We start from the raw sequence: 22,973 nt of genomic DNA on the forward strand, positions 1-22,973 counted from the left end.
GGAAAGCCAGGAGCAGCACGGAATGCTGGCCTGGACTCGGCACAGCTGAACTTGACATCAACCATCCTGGAACTGTTATCTCCAAATTCCTTCTTATGTGTGGTCGCATGTAATCTTGAGGTTTATATCAAATGTTCTCTTACCAAAGGACACCAAGAGAAGAAACTGAGCTATTTATAAAGTAATCTGAAAGGGATGTTCTAGGCTCTTCCACAGAAACTGCCAAAATGGCTGTGCCAGATTTCATTCTCACCAGCAGCAAAGGAATTTCTGCTGCCTTAGGAATTGTGGGAGATGTATTTATTTTGGTCATTTTAATATGTAGATATGGTGGTGTCTTGTTGTGGTTCTAATTTGTAATTCACCAATGGAAAACACTGCTGAGAATTTTTCATGCACTAATATATCTATATATATTATATGACATATATATATAAGCTTTAGACGCAGTTGTTTAGATGTTTGCTCTTTCTTTAGTTGACTTGTTCTTAATGTTGAGGTATAAGAATTATTTATGAATTTTAGATACCAGGCATTCATCACATTTATTTATTTTGCATTTATTTATTTTGCAAATAAACTAAGTGTATGCCTACCTTTCCATGTATTATTTTTGTTGGAAATAGATTTATTGTCATATAATATACCCTGAACACAGTTTCCATTTTCAGTTCCTCCCCCACCTCCCATCCCATTCAGACCCACCCCTTTCTGTCTCTTATTGGAAAGCAAACATGCTTCTAAAAATAATAATAATATAACATAACATAATATAAGATAAAGCAAACACATCAAAACATCAGAATAGGACAAGACAAACAAACAGAGGGAAAAGATCCCAAGAAAAGGCACAAAAAAAAAACAAAGATAGGCAAAGAAAGATGCTTGTTGGCACACTCAAGAATCCCATAAACATGCAAAACCAAAAGTCATAATGTGTGTGTGTGTGTGTGTGTGTGTGTGTGTGTGTGTGTGTGTGTGTAAAGAACCTGTAGGGTAAAAAAGAGAGAAAAATAACTAAAAAAATTAATAAATAATAAAATTAAAATTAAAAATTATTTTATTTTACAAAAAGAAAAGAAAAAGTCCAGCATGACATTATGAAACAAGGACCCTCCAGAGAGTCCTCTGAGTCTGTATGTCATTGGGCATCTACAGCTGGGCATGCAGCCTACCCTTAAAAGTGGTTTGTTTCCCTGATGAGACTCTCTTGGAAGAAAACTGAATTTTCATTTGCAAGTGCTTCTCAGTTAGGAACCGCTTCTGGGCTGGTGATGGAGGCATGAGCCCACTTCCCCTTTCAGCTCTAGGACCCCATCTGGCACAGACAGGTTCAGGCCCTGTGTGTGAACACATGTACACATGTACATTGCTCTTGTGTGCAGGGTGCTTTGTTTTCTTGGGGTCCTCCATCCCCTCTGGCTCTCACACTATCTCCACCTCCTCTTCTACAGGGTCTCCTGAGCCCTGAGGGAAGGGATCTGATGGAGACATCCCGTTTAGGGTTGGGTGTTCTAAGGTCTCTCGCTCTCTGTATCGTCTGGCTGTGAGTCTCTGTGTTTATTCCCATCTGCTTGCTGCAGGAGGAGCAGTCTCTGATGATGGATGAGTAACGCACTGATCTACATACTGTTTAGCAGAACGTCATTAGGAGTCATTTCATTGCGACTTTGGGGGTTTTGTTATTTTTGTTACTGTTGTTGCTTTTTGCTTGGTTTGGTTTGGTTTTGTATTTTTAGAACAGTCTCATTTGGTTTTACCTGAGGTCCTCGGACTATCAAGTCTCAAGTTCTTGATCACCCAAGCAGTGTTGGGTATGGGTTCCATCTTGTGGAGTCAAATCCGATATTGGTTGGTAACTCCTACAAGCTTTACTGATTATATTTCCACTTCTAGGTCTTTAGCTGTTTTAGTCTGTTCATTCAACGGCTTGCTCATGTTTTCATAGATTTCTTTAAGGGATTTCTTCATTTCCTCCTTAAGGACTTCTATCATATTCGTAAAGGCTCTTTTCTAATCCTTGTTTATATTTCAGTTATATTGCGTGTCTCGGGGCCTACTGCAGTAGGGTTGCTGGGCTCTAGAGGAGATGCGCTATCCTGGCTGTTTGAACATGTTTTTATGTTGGAGTCTAGCATCTGGTTTGCAGACCATTGTGATTCTGGGTGTTGGTATCTGGTTTTGTCTCTGTTGGGTGGATGTTTTGTTCCTTGGTTTCGGCTGCCTTCTCTGGTTGTTAGGAAAGTGTGGTAGCTGAATGTGCCTGGCAGAGAATTCTTCTGGAATCCTGCCAGATATGGCCCCTGGGAGTTCCAGATACAATGTGTTTCTAGGTGTTCAGAGCTGACCTTCAGGAATGGGATGAGGGGGTCCACAGGAGGTAGCAAAGTGGGGTGTTCTGCCAGGATCTGCTTAGTCCCCTGGGAAAGGAGGCAGAAAGTGAGGAGAGACCGAGATAGGTGACCTGCTACAGAGCTGGGGGTGAGACCAGGGAATGGATTGGAGGAGAGGAGGGGGCGGGGATTACTGAAGCTCACTAACTCGCTTCTCTGGCAGGCTTGGTTGGTGTGTTCCCAGAGAACGTCTGCTGGAGTTGGGTCTGGGATAAAGCGCTGAGTGGGGGAAAGGAAAGTTAGCAGAGAAGATCTGCAAGATCTGCTGGAGGTGTGGGCAGGGAGGCAGGGGAGTCCGCAGCAGGTGGTCCTCCAGAGACCTGGAGGTGAAGCTGGAGGGCGGGAGGGCTGGACTGGAAGGAAGGGGAGAGGCTGTAAGGTCTATAGTTGGCCACCCTGCTTCTCTGGCTAGGTGGCCTGTGGGTACCCAGAGAATCTCTCCATTTTCTCAGCAGCAACTTTCTTCAAGAAGCTTTAAATTTTAACAATTTGTCTATTTCTTTTTCTTTCAGGAACATTTTTAGTGTATATAAAACTGGTCACAAAACCCAAAGACCTTAAATGTCCTCCTGTTTCCTCTTGAACTTGTCATGTTGCTTTTTGTAGTAAGGTCTGTAAAATAGAGTTAATTTGTGTGAAGGTCTATGTTTTGTTTTAGTATGGTTTGGCTTGACTGGGTTGGGACGTGTTGACATTAATTGTGCAACACAGTTTATTGAAAAGATTCACCCTGCTCCATTGACACACTGTTCATTGTTGATGTGTTATATTTGCACAGTTCTCTTCCTAAGTTTTCTATTCTGGCCCCCTATTCTTTCCCCAAACAACACCGTCTTAAACACTGTTGGTTTATAGTAAGTCTTAAAGCTAGGGAGTGCCAGTTCTCCAACTTGGTTCTCCTTCAAAACCATGTTGGTATTCTGAGTCATTTACCTATCTATATAAACTGTGGAATCAGTTTGTTGAGATGCACAAAACAACAGGGTGGTGTTTTGGTTGAGATTACACAGGCTCTATAGTTCAAATTGGGAACAAGTGACATCTTACCAATATCGTGTGAGAAAGTGGCTCATGTGGGGTCATGGAAAAATGGCCCCTTTCAAATATACTTTAGGAAAATAGCCTCAAAACAGAGATGAGCCAGACCTTTTATATATAATAAGTACACAAAGGATAAAAAGCCCATTTGATATTTGGACAAAGCATTTACTAAACAAAAGCTCTCTGTTCAAGGAATTTAGTGCATATAAACAGTTGGAGTGTATAAAGGGCCATGAGTATAAATCGGAAGTCTCTGTTTTAAAAGAGACAAAATGGCAATTCGACTTCCTTCTCATTAGCTGGCAGTGATTTGCAAGCGCATCCAGCTAAAGTCTCATTTGTCTCAGTGAACTGGGGCGTGGTTGTTCTGACAAAATGAGGAAGAAAATTGAAGCAGTTCTTGCTTTATTTAGGTCAAAATAGAGCTTGATTTCAATTTTCCAGGTCATTTAGTTAAAAGTTGTGCCTGATCCTGAATGACCCAGGACCTATTTTATGTCTCTGTGTTCTTTATAGGAGATAATTAACACAGAAGTGCTACCTGGAATTATCTCAGCATTATTTGTGAATATATATTTGCTTTTCATTCATGTGCCTATTTAATTTTGCTGAGGACTATGTCACAAGCACTGTTCTAGGCAAAGAAAGGGGTGTCCAGACCACCTGTTTCCGTCACAACTACGTCAGTCACCTTCCCTGTGATGGGATTAGTTGACCCTCTAGCTGACCCATGGCAGCCTTAGGTGTGTGGGCAGTGCGATCAGAGGGCTCGGAGAGAAGCAGACAGACTCAGGAGGAGGCTGTGCTGTGTCATCGGCGGAAGTGATAGCTCAATTACTGGAGATGGAGGGGTAGAGAAAGATCAGATGGAAAATATTTCTGAATGTCTGCAGGATTTGCACTTGAACGGGAAATGAGACGTGAAGGGGGGGATCTGTTGGACCAAATAAGTCACTCAGGGAGTCGGTTCAACTCAAGCAGCCTCGCCATAAACTCAGGAAGTAGGTCATCTTTTGCCAACCCCTGCTTCCACAGCTCTTCCACGTGACAGATTCTAAGGGGGAACAGAGAAAGCCCAGAGGAGCCCACATTTAATGTATTTTGTTTTCTAGTCCATAATATACATGTCCGTGTTTAAAATGCTTAGAAATCACCCTGTTGTGATGGTTAAACACCATCCATTTGACTGGGTTGGGAGACACACCTCTGGGCGTGTCTGTGAGGATGTGTCCTATGAGGTTTAAGGAAGTAGGGAGGGCTTAACCTGAATGTGGGCGGTACCATCCCCATAGGCTAGAGTTTCAGACTAAATAAAAAGAAGGAAGAGGGCAGAGGACCAGCATTCATTTCTCTGTGTTTCCTCACTGCAAATACAATGTGACTGACTGCCTCACACGCATGCCACCATGCTTCCCAGCCATGATGGACTACACCCTCAAACTAGGAGTCAGAGTAAACCCTTTCACTGTAATGGGATAAGTAACAAATATACAAGTTTATTTTAGAAAATTTATAAACTAGATAAATTATAAGAAAGAAAAATAAAAATAACCCCTTTCATCCATGAGTGCTGGTAAAGCATTAATGGTATCCTACATAAGTCCTTCTAGGCTTTGGCAAATACCAGGGTTCCAGGGATCAAATTCAAGTCTTTAGACTGATAACAAGCACGTTTATCCGCTGAACCATTTCACTGGCTCCACTCCTTTTAAATTTTGACTTTAAACTGAACATAATTAGGAATGAACTTCCTCACTGAGCATACTCAAAAATGGGCTAACTCCTGTATCAGTATTTGTGGACTTCCTGAACAGAATCCCCCTGCTGCTTTTCTCCAAGGAAGCCCTGGAACTCACTGATGCGCCCTTTGCCTCAGTGGATAATAAATCTTCCCTGTTCTTCCATGTTTGGGCTGTGTTTATTTGAACTTTGTACTCACCAAACTGTGAACCCATAGTGTTCAGTTACAAGGACTCTCCTATTGCTTGGCAAATGGTCTCTCCGCTGTGGACTAGACGAGAAAAAGAAACACTCTGTGTCTCTTCTCATTCTTATAAAATTAGGTCCCCATCGCTGTGACCTCAGCTGATCTTATTTGACTCTTTAAATCTCTCTCTAGAGATCTGCCTGTCCCGACCTTCCCAGTCCTGTGATTAATTACAAGTACACCCCACCACATCTAGCTTTTTTCCATGAATTATAGAAGTTGAACTCAATCCTCACGCTTGTGCAGCAAACACTTTCCTGCTAGGGTGGCTCTTTAACCCCTTGTTGCTGCTATCACACTATTGTTATTTCCTACCGTTGTTAACATTAACTTGTGTTTCATAGTAACAAATAATACTCAGTTGTTTTCGCTCACCTTCAAGAATCAACAGACCAACACATTTTTTTTCTCTTTTACTATTTCTGCAATGCTGTTTCTACCTAGCATATTTTTAGCTCACATCCTCCTTGGCTGACCCCAGTTAACCACATGTGCCCAGAAAACAGTCTCCCTATTAGAGTTCAAGCCTCTGGAGAAGACTAAACTGGATGAACAAGGAAGACAAGCGTCTGCTTCTTCAGGAAAACACCAAACAGCAGATGATGTGGGTTCAGCAGTATGGAGGACCACAGGGTCAGGACGAGGAGGCTGTGGCCGCTTCCAAGGAGGATTCCAAGGCCTCCAGACTGGTGGAAGTAAAGGTAAAGACAAGGAGTGGATCCCGGTAGCCAAGCTGAGCTGCTTGGTCAAGGACATGAAGATCAAGTTTCCGGAGAAAATCTACCCATTCTCCCTGCCCATTGGGTGCATCCCTAAAGGATGAGGTTCTAAAGACCATGCCAGCGCAGATGCAGACTTGGGCTGACCAGAAGACTAGGTTCAAGGCTTCTATTACTAATGGAGAGTACAATGGTCATTTTGGCCTTGGTGTTGAGTGCTCCAAGGAGGTAGCCACTACCATCCAAGGATTCATCTTCTTGGACAAGCTTCCCATTGTCCCTGTACAGGGAAGGTTACTGAGGGAACAAGATTGGCAAGCCTTATACTGTTCCATGCAAGGTGATAGGCCGTTGTGGTTCTATGTTGGTGCATCTCATCCTTGTCCCCAGAGTCTCTGCTCCTGATAAGGGCTGGATTTGATAATTGCTGCTACACGTCAGCCAAAGACTGCACTGCCACCCTGGGCAACTTTTCCAAGGCCATCTTTGATGCCATCTCCAAGACTTGCAGCTACCTGACCCCGGACCTCTGGAAAGAGACCGTATTCACAGTCTCCTTATCAGGAATTAACTGATCATCTTGTGAAAACCCACACCAGAGTCTCCGTTCAGAGGACCCAGGCTCCAATTGTGGCCAATACATAGTGCTTTTTATACAAGAAAAATAAAACAAATTGAGTCAGTTTTAAAAAAAAATAGAATAGAGACAAAGCAAATATATATCTAGGGTGATAGTTGAGGTTTATAAAAAAAGGAGCAGTTGGATTCTCTTTAACATCCAAGATCTGAGACTGCCTATGGTGGTGTGAAAGAACATGACCCCCAAAGGGAGTGCCATTATTAGTAGGTGTGTTCTTGTTGGAGGGAGTGCGCCACTGTAGGGGTGGACCACTATCAAGGTCTCTTTTGTTCAATTTTCCCTCAGTGTGACTGTCAGGTGACTTCCTGTTACCTCTGAGTCAAGATGTAGGACTCTCAGCTCCAGCACCACGCTACCATACTCCCCACCATAATGATAATGAACCGAATCTCTAAAACTGTAAGCGAGCTCTGTAGACAGAGACTGTGCTTTCATTTCCCACCCACCCAGACCTGAACAATCACATAGAAACTACATTGATTACAACACCGTTTGGCCAATGACTCAGGTGTATTTCTAGCTAGCTCTTACATCTTAAATGAACCCATTTCTATTAGTCTATATACTGCCACATGGCCAAGGCAGTCTCTCATTTTCTACATGTCTTGCTTCCTCAGTGACTGGATGGCATCTGCTTGACTCTTCCTATTCTCTCTCTATATCTCTGTTTGGATTTCCCGCCTGGCTTTACTCTGCTAAGCCATTGGCCAAAACAACTTTATTTATCAACCAATAAAAGCAACACATATACAGTAGGACATCCCACATCAGAGCTCCCTCAATTAAATGCTTTCATTTATGAGAGTTGCCAGGATCATGGTGCCTCTTCACAGCAATAAAAACCAAAGACACTGCCAGATACCAAATAACAAGTCTCAGAAGCCCCAGTAAGAATCCCCTTGTCCTTGTTAGGAAATGTATCCCATACTCTGGGACAATGCTACAGTTTGCATGTAAAATGTCCCCTACAGGCTCATATATTCAGACACTTGGTCTCCATCTGGTGGTGCTGTGTTGAGAGGTTGTAGAAGCTTTTAGACATTGGAGCCTGACTTGAAAATATAGAGATGCAGAGGTGGACTTAAGGGTTGTAAGTGAGCTCTGTTTCCAGTTGGAGCTCTGTGCTTCCTTACAGCTAAGATTTGAAGAGCATGCCATGTTGTAAGCTTACACCACCATGATGGAGCCCCTGCTGCAATGTCTTATCCACCCACCACCATGAATGGAGTCTCTGCTAAAATGTCTTATCTACACACCATCTGGATGAAGTCCCTGCTACAATGTCTTATCCACCCACCACCATGTATGGAGTCCCTGCCACAATGTCTTATACACCCACCATCATGGACTGTATCTGTCAATCTGTGGACTCTGGGCCAAAATAAATCCCTTGCTCGTGTAAGTTGATTCCTCCAGGCATTAGGTCACAGTGATGTAGAGTAACTAACACACTGTTAAGAGGCCCTCTGTGTGGCAGTAACATTCAGAGCATAAGTTTGTACAATAAAACCTTACCTATGTGCCCTGACAGTAGGGAGCTGTCCTTGTGAAGTCTGTGTTAAGAGTCAAAATTATTTCTTAAACACTATTTATTAATGGCACACTATGCGCAGTCTGTGCCTTATACTGGTCATTTTATCCTTAAAATAAGCATCATTATAATAATAGGCAATAAAACTTTGTTGTTGTTGTTGTTGTTGTAGTAGACAGGTGTCTCTCTATGTACACAAAGGTTAAAACTAGCAGGGCATTGTTCCAGGCCAACAACGACCCCCTAAAAGAACCCATACCAAATTCCTATAGCCTGTTTGTCATGTGAAATCGCTGAACTTAACTTGAAAAAAAGAATATTCCAAGTGTGGATAAGAGCATTGGGGTGCCTCCTACAATCTAATTTTTAAGACAGGCAGTGGTGGCTAACGCCTTTAATCCCAGCACTCAGAGGTAGAGGCATGTGAGTTCGAGGCTAGCCTCGTCTATAAGAGCTAGTTCCAGGACAGGCTCCAAAGTTACAGAGAAACCCTGTCTCAAAAAACAAACAAAAAAAAATCTATTTTTTAAAACCAGAGTTAAGGAAAATTTTGTGTGTTTCATTACTGAAGCATTGGTCCTAGCCCTCTGTATCTGGTGACACTACAGACTACACTCCAGGCTCCTGCCTTCCGTGTCATCCTTACCTACATGGCTATCAGAAATGGTGATAGGGAGAATGGTATAAACAACAGAGTCATGTTCTCTTTCTTGGCCCTCCTATCAAGGCCACAAACCCTTGTCAGAGGCCACTTTGTCTTCACTAGAGTCAAGACCAAGCCATCTCCACCTACTATAAGCCTACATGTCAGAAAATTACCTATACTCATTTAGGTTCCAATTCAGACCCTCATTAAACATAATTTCATCAGGGTTGAGGAGACAGCTTAGACAGACAGACAGACATGATGACTTACAAGCATAAGGACCCAAGTTCAATCCCAGAATGCATGTAAAAAATGCTGCGTATCCAACACAATTCTTCATAGACCTTGAAAGAACAATACTCAACTCCATACGGGGTGGGGTAGACTCAGGATAGCTAAAACATTCCTATACAATACAAGAACTTCTAGAGGCATCACCATGCCTGACTTTAAGCTCTACTACAAAGCTATAGTAATAAGAAACAGCTTGGTATTAGCATAAAAACAGACATGTGGCTCAATGGAATCAAATCAAAGATCCTGACATAAATCCACATACATATGAATACCTGATTTTTGACAAAAAAGCCAAAATTATGCAATAGAAGAAAGAAAGCATCTTCAACAAATGGTGCTGGAATAACTAGATGTTGACTTGTAGAAGAATGTAAATAGATCCATATCTATCACCCTGCACAAAACTCAAGCCCAAATAGATCAAAGACCTCATCATAAATCTAGTTATCCTGAAGCTAATAGAAGAAAAAGTGGGAAATAGCCTTGAACACATTGGCACAGTAGACTACTCCTGAATATAACACCAATAACACAGACACTGAGATCAACAATTAATAAAAGGGACCTCCTAAAACTGAAAAGCTTCTATAAGGCAAAGGACACTGTCAATAAAACAAAATGGCAAGCTATAGAGTGGAAAAAGATCCTCACCAACCTCACATCTGACAGAGGGTTGATCTCCAAAATATATAAAGAACTCAAGAAGCTAAACATCAAAATACCAAATGATCCAATTTTAAAAATGGGATACAGATCTAAACACAGAATTTTCAACAGAATAATCTCAAACAGTCAAAAGACACTTAAAGAATTCTTTAACATCCTTAGTCATCAGAGAAATGCAAATCAAAATGACTCTAAGGTACCATCTTATACTATTCAGAATGGCTAAGATCAAAAACACTGATGAGTTTTGTTAGAGAGGATGTGGAGTAAGGGGAATACTCCTCCACTGCTGATGGGAGTCTCCTCCACTGCTGATGGGAGTGCGAACTTGTACAGCAACTTTGGAAATAAGTATGGCCATTTTTTAGAAAATTGGGCATCAACCTAACTCAAGACATAGCTATCCCAATTTTAGGCATGTGCCCAAAGGATATGCAATCATACTACAAGGACACTTGCTCAACTATGTAATAGCCAGAACCTGTAAACAACCTAGATGCCCCTCGACTGAAGAATGGATAAGGAAAATGTGATACATTTACACAATGGAGTACTACTCGGATGTAAATGGCCTCACAAAATTTGCAAGCAAATGGATGTAACTAGAAAAAGCCATTCTGAGTGAGATAACCTAGACCCAGAAAGACAAACATGATATGTACCCTCTCATAGGTGGTTATTAGGAGTAAAGTATAGGATAACTAACCTACAATCCAGAGCCCTAGAAAGGCTAGATAATAAGGAAGGCCCAAAGAAGGATGCATGGATTTTCCTGGGGAGGGAAAATAGAAAAGATCTCCTGGGTAAACTGGGGGCAGAGGTTGGGGGCATGGAGGGATGGGAACTAGAGGTAGTGGATCGGGCAGGATGAGTGCAGGAAACGGGCTGGAGACAGGATGGATGGGGTAGAGTAACAAAAGAGAAGGCCTGATGTGGGGGGGGCATTTCAGGGTTAGGGAGAAACCTGGTACCAGGGAAAACCCCAGGAACCCACAAGGATGACACCAACTAAGACACCTAGCAATAGTGGAGAGGGTGCCTGACCTGGCCATCTACCATAGCAGATTGCTGACTTCCCTGATTGCTATCAGAGATACTCTATTCAGTAACTGATGGAACAGACAAGCACTGCACTGAGCTCCAAAAGGCTTGCAGAAGACGGGAAGAAGGGATCGTACGAGCCAGTGAGTTCATGATAGGAAAACCCACAGAGACAGCTGAACTGAGTTCGCAGGAACCCATGGATGCTGGACCAACAGTCAGAGAGCCTGCATGGGACTAACCTAGGCCCTCTGCATGTGTGTGACAATATGTGTGCAGCTTGGACTCTTAGTAAGGCTTCTAACAGTGAGAGCAGGACCTCTCCCTGGTGCTTGGCTGTCTTTTAGTAACCTATTCCCCATGCTGGATTACCTCGCCTGGCCTTGACATGTACCATGCTTTGCACAAGCCCATGTGAGGCCTGTCCCTTTCTGAATGGAGATGAAGGAGGAGTGAATGGGGAGGGGGATAGATGAGGAAGAGGAGGGAACAGAAGGAGAGGAGGGAGGGAAAACTGGTTGGTATGTAAAAGAAGTGAAAAAATGTTATTTAAATAAAAATTTTAAAAAAGAATTAGAAAACTTAAAAAAATGCTGGGTGTCACACATTTATCATCCTAATACTAGCGAGGCAGAAAAAGCCAGATCCCTGGCACCCACTGGCCAGCTAGCCTAGCCTACTTGGTAAGTTCCAGACTCAGGTTCTGTCTCAGAGGAGATGTGGGGGGGGGTCCCTGAGGATGACATATGAGGTTGTCCTCTGGTTTTTACATATGTCTATACACTTATGTTAAACTGTACACACATAGAAAATAAAAAGAATATAGTCCCGCCAGCCCTTTCATCCTCAGTTCAACAACATCCATAGACAGCTCTGGGAGCATGTACTAATATGTGTGTGTGAGAGAAAGAGGGGTCAGGGGAGAGAAAGGAAAAGAAAGAAAAAAACATGCAAAAATCATCCTAATTTACTAATTGATCACTACACAGCCACATCCTCCCCAACTGTCATTTAGCACTGTTTCATCCTCTCGATTTACTGGGTTTTGTGTTTCCTTCTCCTCTCGTTAACTACAAAGACAACCAACCCCAACCCAATCATTGTAAGGTCTTCAGTTCCCCCAGTGCTGGGAACCACACTGAACTGAGACTTCCTCCCCTGTAGGTGACGCTCTAGCCCTGGTGATTTCCCTAGGATGCCAAGTTAGCCCAGACCTAAGGCAGTTGGCCTCATTATGCTCTGTTAAAAATCCACTTCTCGTTTTAATTCCTTTGAACCAAGTGTTTGCCCTCTCGTTTTTCATCTGTAACTGACTTACTCCTGACAGGAAAATCATCATGGAATTCCAAGCCCTTCTCCCTCTCCAGAGCTCTTCAGCAGATCCCACCCTGAGGTCAGAAAACTTAATAATCTTCCACTCAGAGGCAGAACTTAATTCTTTCCCTACTAAGTCACGTTAAAAAAAAAAATAACTGCTACCAATGGCTGTGCTTTTCCTCCTGTGAGCACAATCCCCTTACAATTTCTGTGGGAGAAATTTGTGTGAGACTAGGTCATGCTGAAGATCAATGTGTCCTACCTCTCTGTACTCTCTGACCCAGAAGGAGCCTGCAGAGGGCTCTGTCTACAAAAGAAACAGAGAACAAAGAGCCTCTGATTCATAGCAAGCATCATTTACTCAGGATAACTATACAGGGTAGTTATTGCTATACAGGATTTGGGCTTGGGACAGGAGTTGTACTACAACCATTTAGCTGACAGCTGAGAGTACACAATGAGCCGTGCCTACTTCTCAGCACTCTCTAGCTCTTCTATCATTGTTGACTTCTACTCAGACTCCCACCCTGGATCATGGTTCTGTGCCTTCCTTCTCTAAACTCCTTCTAGATTCTTCTTACATGCTTCCCATTGGATCTCTGAAACTCTTGTCCAAAGACACATCTTTCTACCTCACTCTTAGTCTAACCAGACATACTCCAAGGCAATCGGCCATTCCCAAGAATGGTTGGAGGGCATTTATTACTTCTTGATGTCCTACAGGAACAGCCTACCACCTTCAGCCCACACACCCTCAACTTTAAAACCATCATGGCTACCCCTGATTCTTTAGTTTTATATCATGGGCCATCTCTTTACTTAGCAGCTGGCATATACTCATGGATACCCTTCTTCCAGGTACTGCTCCAGACTCTGGGTTCAGCAAAGGAACAAATACATCCCCTGCTTTAGTGGCACTTGTGTTCAGTGGAGAAAACAAGGAGAACAGAACATATATGAACATGTAATGTAATACTATAAGACACATAAAGCAAACTCAAAGGTTCAGAGAGAAATGGTGGGGAATGTTATTTATTCTGAGAAGCACCCTTCCTGGGCCTATTAGTCATGGTTTTCTAGTGGAACAGAGCTTATAAAATGAACACACACAGGATTTATTTATTAGAATGGCTTACTTGTTATGCCCAGCTAGTCCATCAATGGCCGTCTACAATTGGAAGTTCAAGAATCCAGTAGTTGTTCTGTCCATGAGGCTGGATGTCTTATTTAGTCTTCAGTATACACCAGAGCCCTGAAGAAGTGAACTCTAATGCCAATGAAGGAACAGACTCATCAGTGGAAGCAAGAGTCAGCAGGCAATGGTCTTCTTCCATGTCCTTTATATAGACTGCCACAAGAAGGTGTGGCTCTGACTAGAGGTGGATCTTCCCACCTCAAAAGATCCAGATTAAAGCTATACCTTCCCAATTTAAATTACTTAAGTATGAAAAAATTTCATCACAGGTATGCATAGGCACTTGGGTTTTAGTTAATTCCAGATGTAATCAACTTGACAACCAAGAATAGCCATACAGGTCCAAACCTTGTCAACTTGATATATACTCATATCTCCTTATGTAATGCCTGGTACCAATTTCTGTCTTAGTTACTGTCATATTGTAAAGAGACACCATAACCAAAGCAATTCTTATAAAAGAAAGTATTTAATTGGGACTTGCTTACAACTTCGCCATTATCATCATGGCAGGGAACATGGCGGCACACATGGCACTGAAGCAGCGACTGAGCTTTACATCCTCATCCACAGGCAGCAGGGTGAAAAACACGGGCCTGCGTAAGCTTTTGAAACCTCAAAGCCCACCTCCAATGACAAACTTCCTCCAACAAGGACACACCTACTCCAACAGGGCCACACTGCCTAAACCTTCAAATTCTCTCAAACAGTTCCAGTTCTACTACCTGGTGACCAAGCACTCAAATATATGAGCCTATGGGGGCCATTCTTATTCAAACCACCAGTGGGAGAAGGAAGTAAGGGCTGGGGTCAGACATGTAAGAATGCCCTGAAAACAGACAGTTACTGGAAGTCTAAGACCAGGGTGCTGCCAGGTTTGATATCTGTTTAACATCTGCCCCTTAGGGGCTGTATGATGTATGCATCTCATGTAGTAAAGAGAAGGAGGTATTTTCCAGAAAAGGTAGCATCATTTAGCTTTAGTTTACAGCCAGTTCATAGTCTCCCTCCCTCGCCAAATCAGGGCCCCACCCACTCCGTAGGTCAGGCTGATTTGAAATTCACTACAGTCTTAGCTTCTTTTCCGTTGGTGAGATAAACACTCAAAGTCAACCTGAGGGAGAAAGCGCTAGCTCGTTTGGCTCACAATTCCAAGTTACCGTCCTCCATTGCAGGGAAGTCGAGGTGGCAGGGTGCTGAAGCAACCAGTCACAAGGCAATCAGTCAAAAGCAGAGTAATGCAGTAATATACACATTCTAGTACTCAGTCATCGTGACATTTTTATACAGTCTAGATCTTCCTACCTCAGTCGAGCAATTAAGATAATTCCCAAAGGCATGCCAAAGCCCATCCCCCAGGGAATTTCCGTCTTGTCAAGGTAACAATTCATTAACCATCACACTGTGTATTCCAGGATGACCTTAAATTCACGCCATTCTTTTTGGCCCTCTGGGGCTGGGATTGCAAGTATAAACCACTATGCTTAGCTAACACTTTTTAATTCTGACTTGTAACCATTCATTCAAGATTATTTAGTAATCACGAGGTGCTACAGAGTAAGGACAATAATATACACAAGGGTACATTCTCCTGAAGTAAATGCACAGGATATACAAATAAAATGAAGTACAACGTGGATCAGAACCATTGGTACTAAGAATTACAGAGACAAAAACAAGACAGGGTAGTGATCTAAAGAAGTAAGGGATTATCTTACCCCAGAAGGGCAGCCATATGACACGGGCTTTCTGGTAAGAATGGGGTTCATCAAGGATAGATGGCATACTGAGCCTCAGAGTCGATAATCTTAAGGAATATAGGAGTCATGGCGGGAGCAGGGATCAGAAGTCTTGTTGGGAGCCCTGGGTTTCCCTTCTCACTTCTGAAGATGGGAAAGCAAAGAGCACCAGAGGCTCAGAATCATGATGAGTGAACTAGGGCCCACATCATACTCAGGCAGGAAGAACAAAGCACCAGAACCTTCCTGATAAACTGCAGTTCTGTGTGTATGTATGTTTCATTTATATGTGTGTAGGAATGCATATGTGTGTGCAGGTACACATACATACATGGGGAGGCCAGAGGTTGATGGCAGGTATCTTCCTGGATCGTTTCTTCCCTTTGTATTTTGCTATTCATTGGTAATTTCCTACATGAATACAATGTATTGAGCTCGCATTCCCCTCACTCTTCAACACTTTCCAGACTTCTTCCATCTTCCTCCATCTTCATATCTTTGTTTTTTCACAATCCAGAACCTAGTTGCTGCTGTCCATATGCACATGAGTTCAGTGCTATCTACCGCAGCATAGACAACCTATTAAGAGTATTACCGCTGAAGAAAACTGACTTTCCCTCCCTAAGTAGCCATCACCCACCTCTCAGCTAGGGCTGAGGCCTTCTGCCTACCTTGTATTTTGAGACAAGGTCGATCACTGAGCCTGGAGCTCATTGATTCAACCAGGCTAGCTGAACAAGTTCCATGGATCTGCCTATCTCCGCTACCCCTCAAACCCAGGGTTTAGATCACAGGGATGAGCAGTCATTCCTGACTTTTATGTAGGTACTGATGATCTGAACTCAGGTCCTCCTCTTGGCACAGTGGGCACTTTAATGGTTGAGCTGGCTCCCTAGCACCTCAGTTGATGATTTCTTATGAGATAAACTGTCCCCAAATTCACATGCTGAAGCCCCAAACCCTAGTTACCCAGGATGTGGACTGAAGTCAGAAGCAAGGTCTTTATGGGGATAATCAAGTTAAAACTAAAGGTCATGTGTGCTGGTAAACATCTGTAATTTTAGTGCTCTGGAGGTTGAGGCAGGAAGATCACAAGTTTGGGCCAGTTGAACTACATAGTGAGATTCTGTCTCAAAAACACCAAAAAGTTAGCATGAGTCCGTGAGGGTGAGGCCAGCTAATGTGGCTGATCTGTGTCCTTAGAAGGAACTAGGGCACAATGGACCCAGAGAAAGACAGAGGAAGGACACAGAAGAAGACAGCTGTGGTGATCTGAACAGCAATGGTCCCCATGGACTCATGTATAGGAATAGGGAATGGCATTATTAGAAGGTGTGGCCTTGTTGGAGGAAGTGTGTCACTGTTGGGGAGGGCTTTGAAGTCTTATATGCTTAAACTAGGCCCAGTGTGGTACACATTCTGCTTCTGCCCACAGAGCAGTATGTAGAACTCTTAGCCTAGCACTAGGGAGGCAAAGGCAGGTAGATCTCTAAGAATTTGAGGCCAGCTTTGTCTACAAAGTGAGTTCCAGGACAGACAGAACTGATACACAGAGAACCCTGTCTTGTAAAAGAAAAACTAAACAAAACAACAACAAAACAAACAAATAAAAAAGAATGTAGAACTCTCAGCTCCTTCTCCAGCATCTGCATGCCACCATGCATCTTGCCATGATGATAATGAACTAAACCTCCGAGCTACAAGTCGGCACCAATTAAATGTTTTCCTTTATAAGAGTAGCCATGGTCTTTACAGACAAAGAGATGGACCTCAAAGGAAAACAGCCTGGCCAGCACTTGGATCTTGAGCTTCCAGCATCCAGATCTGTTGGAAATCTAATTTCTGTTGTTTAAGCGCCCAGGTCTACAGTAGGTTGTTAGGGACAACCTGATACACATCCTTAGAGCAATTTGGGTTTTTCAAAAAGCTTTATTCTTTACAACCAGTTGAGCTGTGGAGTAGAAGTGGGAAACAAGCATCTCTCAAGAAGGAAAGGTGTGGAAAAGACTCTGGAAGAATAAGAGCCAAGTACATAGATATCCTGGAGTGTCAGATAAGAAGAGGAGGAAAGTCTTGTCCTAGCATTTGCTGTATGTACAAGTATATGTGGGTTCTGGGGTTCCATAATATTCAGCTAGAGATAATGTCTCTAGTTAATAAAGGAGGAACAAGAGATTCAGGGGAAAAAATAAATCATGTGAGCTCCTCCCAGTCAGCTTTAGAGTCAAGACCCACGCCCAATGCTTTGAGTTTCACTGAAGGCAAACCCCCTCTGGCTTGTCATTTGCCATGCTGACTCAATGCAGGTTACTCAGCTCCTGGCCCTCAGGGCCTGGATCTTCCTAGGAACAAAGGACCAGATCACTTCTTGATCTGATGTTTTATATTACAACTTAGTACCATAACTGAAACCCACTTGGGTCAGAATCCTGTCTTCCTTCTCACTCTGTAGTCACCACAGCACTTGAAATGAACACTGTTGAATGTTTGCCAAGGGAACCAATATGACCCTTCCTTTAGTTTCTGCAAAAGTGGGATTACTCAACGTACATATGTGATTTCTTTCTGAAACTCTTCCAATGATGGCCTAAAGATTACTAGTCAATTATTTATCAAATTCCCAAGGTGTCCTGCTGCCCATCTAGCCATCCCGCCTTGTGCAAAACAAAGCAACCATTCCCTAGCTCCTTTTGTGGTGGACATATACCTGTAACCCCAGTTACATTCATCCAGCAGAGGCATTCATGGTACCAGGTTCTGAAGAGGTTCTCAGTGAGGGGCTGATGGTGACAACAGGATCATTCACTCTAAAAAGATCTGTAAAATCACTCAAAATGTATAGCAATAGATACAGCATACACCTAGGAAGAATTATCACCACAATGGGGGTTAGAGAGATGGATCTATGTTTAAGAAGAGGTATTATTCTTACAGAAGACCCTATTGGGTTCCTAGTACCCATACTGACTGGCTTATAACTGTCTATAACTCCATCTCTAGGAGAGCTGATGCCTTCTTCTGTCCTCTAAATAGAGTGTGCTCGTGTGTACCAACCCCATCCACACACGGACACGTTCACATACACATAATTTAAAAGATACTTTTTAAAAATCAACAATCGGGTATGGTGGCACATGTCTTTAATCCCAGTACTTAGGAGGCAGAGATAGGTGCCAGGTTTACACCTGGTCTACAGAGAGAGAGAGAGTTCCAGTAAAACTGGGGCTACACAGAGAAACCCTGTCAGAAAGAGAGGAAGGGAGGGAGGGAGGGAGGGGGAGGGGGAGGGGGAGGGGGAGGGAAGGGAAGGGAAGGGAAGGGAAGGGAAGGGAAGGGAAGGGAAGGGAAGGGAAGGGAAGGGAAGGGAAGGGAAGGGAAGCAAAGGGAAGCGAAGCAAAGCAAAGCTCACCCCAATGTTGCCTCAAAGTAACCCAACCACTTCTCACTGCCCAGGAATGGCCAGGACCTCTGCCCTCTGCCCAGACCCATTTAACCAGCTTAAAGCTACACTCTGCACCCTTGTGTTCTCTTATTCAGCAAGGGCCAGGCCAACAAAGCCAGGGCAGCATCAGGGACATCCAGCTGTCTGGAGGTTCTGGGCTCAACTTAATGCTTCACTTTTTCCATATTGATGTTTCAATACTTCTTGAACCAGGGCTCTACCCAGAGGTCTATCTATCACTTCATTGGTCATGGGCTAGCCTTATCACTTCCTGTGCTGGCTGTTATCACACATCAGGGCCTCTTCAGGCACAGCTGTGATTTACAAAAGACAGTGATGTCTCAATATGGGTTGAGAACACCAATGGTGAAGCAGAGCCCGCAGGTCCTATCACTCACTGAAATCCCAAGAGAGGCCACCATGGCATCAGGATGAGAAGTGGGTTCTGGAAGAAGACTCATGAGCAACAGCACGGGTGGCGGGGTGTGGGGTGGATGGAGGGGGGTTCTGGATGGAGCCAGAAAGCTCTTCCCAATCCTGCTATGTGACAAATGGGAACAAGGTTCAGATTCTGGGGGCAGACACTGGCAAATGGTGGCCGAGGCACTGAGGGACCCCACAAGCAGAGCCAGGGTTAGAGGAAGGAGCTTCATCTCAACAGAAGGCCCAGGGTGCAAATAACTCCAGCAAACAAGGAAGGAGTTTCTGACCTATGTGTCCCCAGGGTTCCTGGTGGGCTGCTGAGCAAGGGCCCAGGACCTCTAGATGTAGCCCTCACCACCCATACACAGAGCCCTGGTATCTGATTTTCTTTGCTACTGCATAGTTTTCATCAAAATCTCAGAATTTAAGATGTAGCTCATCTTTAGTGTTTGTGCTAAAAATCGGCATGCCCCCTAACTATCTATCCCTACCTCTCTCCTCCCTCTCCTTCTCTCTTTCTCCTCCTCTTCTCCCCCACCCCCGCCTCCTTTTGAACAGTGATAGACTAGGACAGAGGCACATGTATGTACATATGTACATTTATGCTTGTGCATGTGTGTCTCATCTTCACTGTCACCAGTTTATAAACTGTGGGGTCTTGCTTGGCTCGACTGCCTGTGCTCACTCACTCATATGCTCGCACGCCTCTTTCTCAGTCCTGGGAGCACTGCCCTTGCTTGCTCTCACTGCCCACTGTCCCCACTAGCTCTCAGACTCTTGCCTCTGATGCATCATTCTCAGTCACGGTTTTCAGTGAGCTACATCTCACAGATTCTCAAAACCCACGGGAGTGAGGCTCTCAGCCAGTACTCATTACAATCCCATTTCAAGGCCTGCAACATCTATGACCAACCACTGTACCCCCATCATACATTCACACACATGTAGAACCAACATCACAGAAACTCTGCCAGAGCCAGGGGCCTGGCCATCTGCTGAGGAACATTTATAAACAGGACTGGAGCTCACCATTAGTTCTGCCAACGTTTGTCAAGACAACACCACACAAGGCCATAGCAGGACTCTGCCAAGGCTGTTACTGCTTATGCAGTTTGGGAGGCCCTGCTCCTTTTCTTGCCTGTTAAAATCATTCTTGGTGCTGGAGGCATGGCTCGGAGGCTAAGAGGATTTGTTGCTCTTATAGAGTACCAAGGTTCAGCTCCCAGCATTCAAGCTGGGATTCACAGTTGCCTGAAATTCCAACTCCAGGAAATTTAATGCTTCTGATCTCTATGGACATGGCATTCAAGTGCACATACCTACACACAGACACACACACACACACAGACACACATATACATAATTTTAAAGTAGATAAGTAAATAATAAATACATACACACATTTACATACATACATACATACATACATACATGCATGCATAAAATCATTCTCCCTTTTCTGTAGTCTTGCTGAACTTGGTGAAAGCAGGCACAGCCTCAACAGAAGGACACCAGCAAGTCTGTGTCACAGAAATGCTCCAAAACCAACTACATCTCTCATTGGTACCAAAACCCATACATCCACCCAGATGAATGTAGCCAAAGCTGGCAAGGTCACAGGCAGGTTTAATGGCCAGTTTCAAACTGAAGCTATCTGCAGGGCCATTCATCGGATGGGTGAGTCAAATGATCCTGTCTTCTGGTTGACAAAGAGCCAAGGAAATCATTTCAAAGAATTTATGACCAGAGGAAATCGTGGACTATTTATCATAAACAAACAAACCTATTCTCACCTCCCGAGCCACTATGACTTTGACCCTGATCATACAGATCCCCTTCAGGAACCTCAGTTCCTCCATTTCTGTCCTGATATCACTACTTACCAGGTACAACACTGTGGGCAAATTTCTGAACATCACAGTGTCATGGTTTCCTCATCCTGAAAAGCAAGGATTATAACAATAATAAAATTGAACATATGGCTGTTGAGGAGTCAAAGTAATCTTTTGTTCTTAAACATTTACAGCCAGGTGAAATGGTCTCTCCAGCCTCTCAGCTCCCCTCCGTGCTTTTGCCTGTGCTTTTTGCTCTAGCTGTCCAGTCTCCTCATTCTGCACATGTCCTCTGGTCAAATTTTCATTTCTGGAGATCAGGGAAAGTCATTTGTCTTTGCACTACTGTGCTAGCTGGCAGAGAGCTTTGCTCACAGTGAGTGTGTAATGAACACTGTCTGGGTCACATCTCACTGCTGCACGGGGATGGGTGTCTTGGGATGAGAACTGGAGAGTCAACCTCTCCCCACACCACCATCTGTTCTAGCTTGTTCAGCATTCTGGATGCCAGGCAGAGCCAACCACAAGGACCCAGCCACACATTCAAAGCTCCTTCTACTGGAGGAGCAGGAGTCAATGAGTTGGGCTTCTCTGGAGGAACAGAACCATGGAATGAATACATACTACAAGGGGATTTATTGGATTATTTTATACAGTACAATCTGGGTAGCCCAGCCATGGCTGCTTGTGTGCTGGGAAGCTGTTCTGTCCCGAGGCTGCGTGTCTCAGCAGTCCAACATGACACTTAAAGACCGGAGTGCTCTTGGAGAGCCAACGGTCTTCAGCTTACACTGGAAAGCCAAGGAAACTGAGTTCAGATGGCAGTCAACGATGGTGGCAGATGCGGCAACAGAATAGATGTACTCACTGGAAGGAGTAAAAAGTAAGCAGACAAAGTAGTAGCTTTTCCCTCAAACCTCTTCACATCCAGGCTGCTGCCTAGAAGGCCCTGCCCACCGCTCTGGGAGAAGGTCTTCCCTGCCATCGCCTCAGTAAACCCTTCCTGGAAATACTCACACAAACTCGTCCACAGGTGTGTCTCTTCATTGATCTCAGATTCAATCAAACTGATGAACAAGATTAACCATCTCAGGAGTAATGCTTAAACATAAATCTCAGCTTCTGCCCTTTGAGAGCAGAGGTAGAGAATAAGATCAGTTTACCCCAAGGGATGCACATTGACCCAATCTGCGCTATTCAGACCTCTCTAGTTGCTCAGGAGGGAACTTCATCAAGTACTGTAAGCCACTGGGCTGGAAGATCTTGCCTGAAGAAGAGAGATGGAAGAGATGGATCCAGGAAGGGGCTAGGGTAACGGCAGGTGCTTGTGCTGGCCTGTGTTAGTGTATTGTCGGGGATTAGTTGGCGTGTAGCTTTTGCATTTTGTTTTAGTTCAGATTTTAGTTGTAGTAGCCCCGCCTAGCCACACACTCCCTGCAATCCGCCTGTAACAGCCTACCAAGTACTTGGCGTGTGCACCACTCTGGCTCTCTCCTTTGCATAGCTGGGTCATGCGGTGCATCTACTTCTAACTCGTTTAGAATCCACCACTCTGGTTTCCATAGTGACCATACCATTTAGCAGTCCCACCAGCGGTGAATGAGGGTTTCCATCTCCTCACATCCTTGCCAACATTCGTCTTTTTTCTCTTACCTTAGCCATTTTGAGTAGGGTAAGATGAAGTTTCAAAGCAGTTTTAATTGTCATTTCCCTAAAGCTAAGGATACTGAATACTTTTTGAGGTATTTCTTAGCCAATTTTATTTCTATAGGCACTGTACTACTGAGATACCTCCAGACCCATTTGAATTTTTATCAGTGTATACTTATTATAAAAAATGATTTCAATAATAACATTCATGTTCAAGAATAACATGTACTTCATCCATACTTATTTCTATTATCCCCTCCTGTCCTCCTTCCCTCCCTCTTTCTGTCCATTCCCTTCCTCTTCCTAAATAGTCCTCCCTCAACTTTCATGGTGTGTGTGTGTGCACGTGCATGTGTGTATGCGTGCACGCATGCATGTGTGTGTGAACATATATATCACCCAGGTACCACAGGA

The 22,973-nt window shown here is 43.8% G+C and overlaps 1 pseudogene; it reads left to right on the plus strand.

Moving 5' to 3' along the window:
* Window positions 1-6,785, plus strand: part of LOC125417470 (small ribosomal subunit protein uS5 pseudogene) — a 40,622-nt pseudogene extending 33,837 nt beyond the window's left edge.
* Window positions 6,786-22,973: the final 16,188 nt, after the last annotated feature.

Source organism: Myodes glareolus, chromosome 14, assembly GCF_982192425.1.
Source record: "Myodes glareolus chromosome 14, mMyoGla1.1, whole genome shotgun sequence".
In the NCBI taxonomy this organism is placed as follows: Eukaryota; Metazoa; Chordata; class Mammalia; order Rodentia; family Cricetidae; genus Myodes; species Myodes glareolus.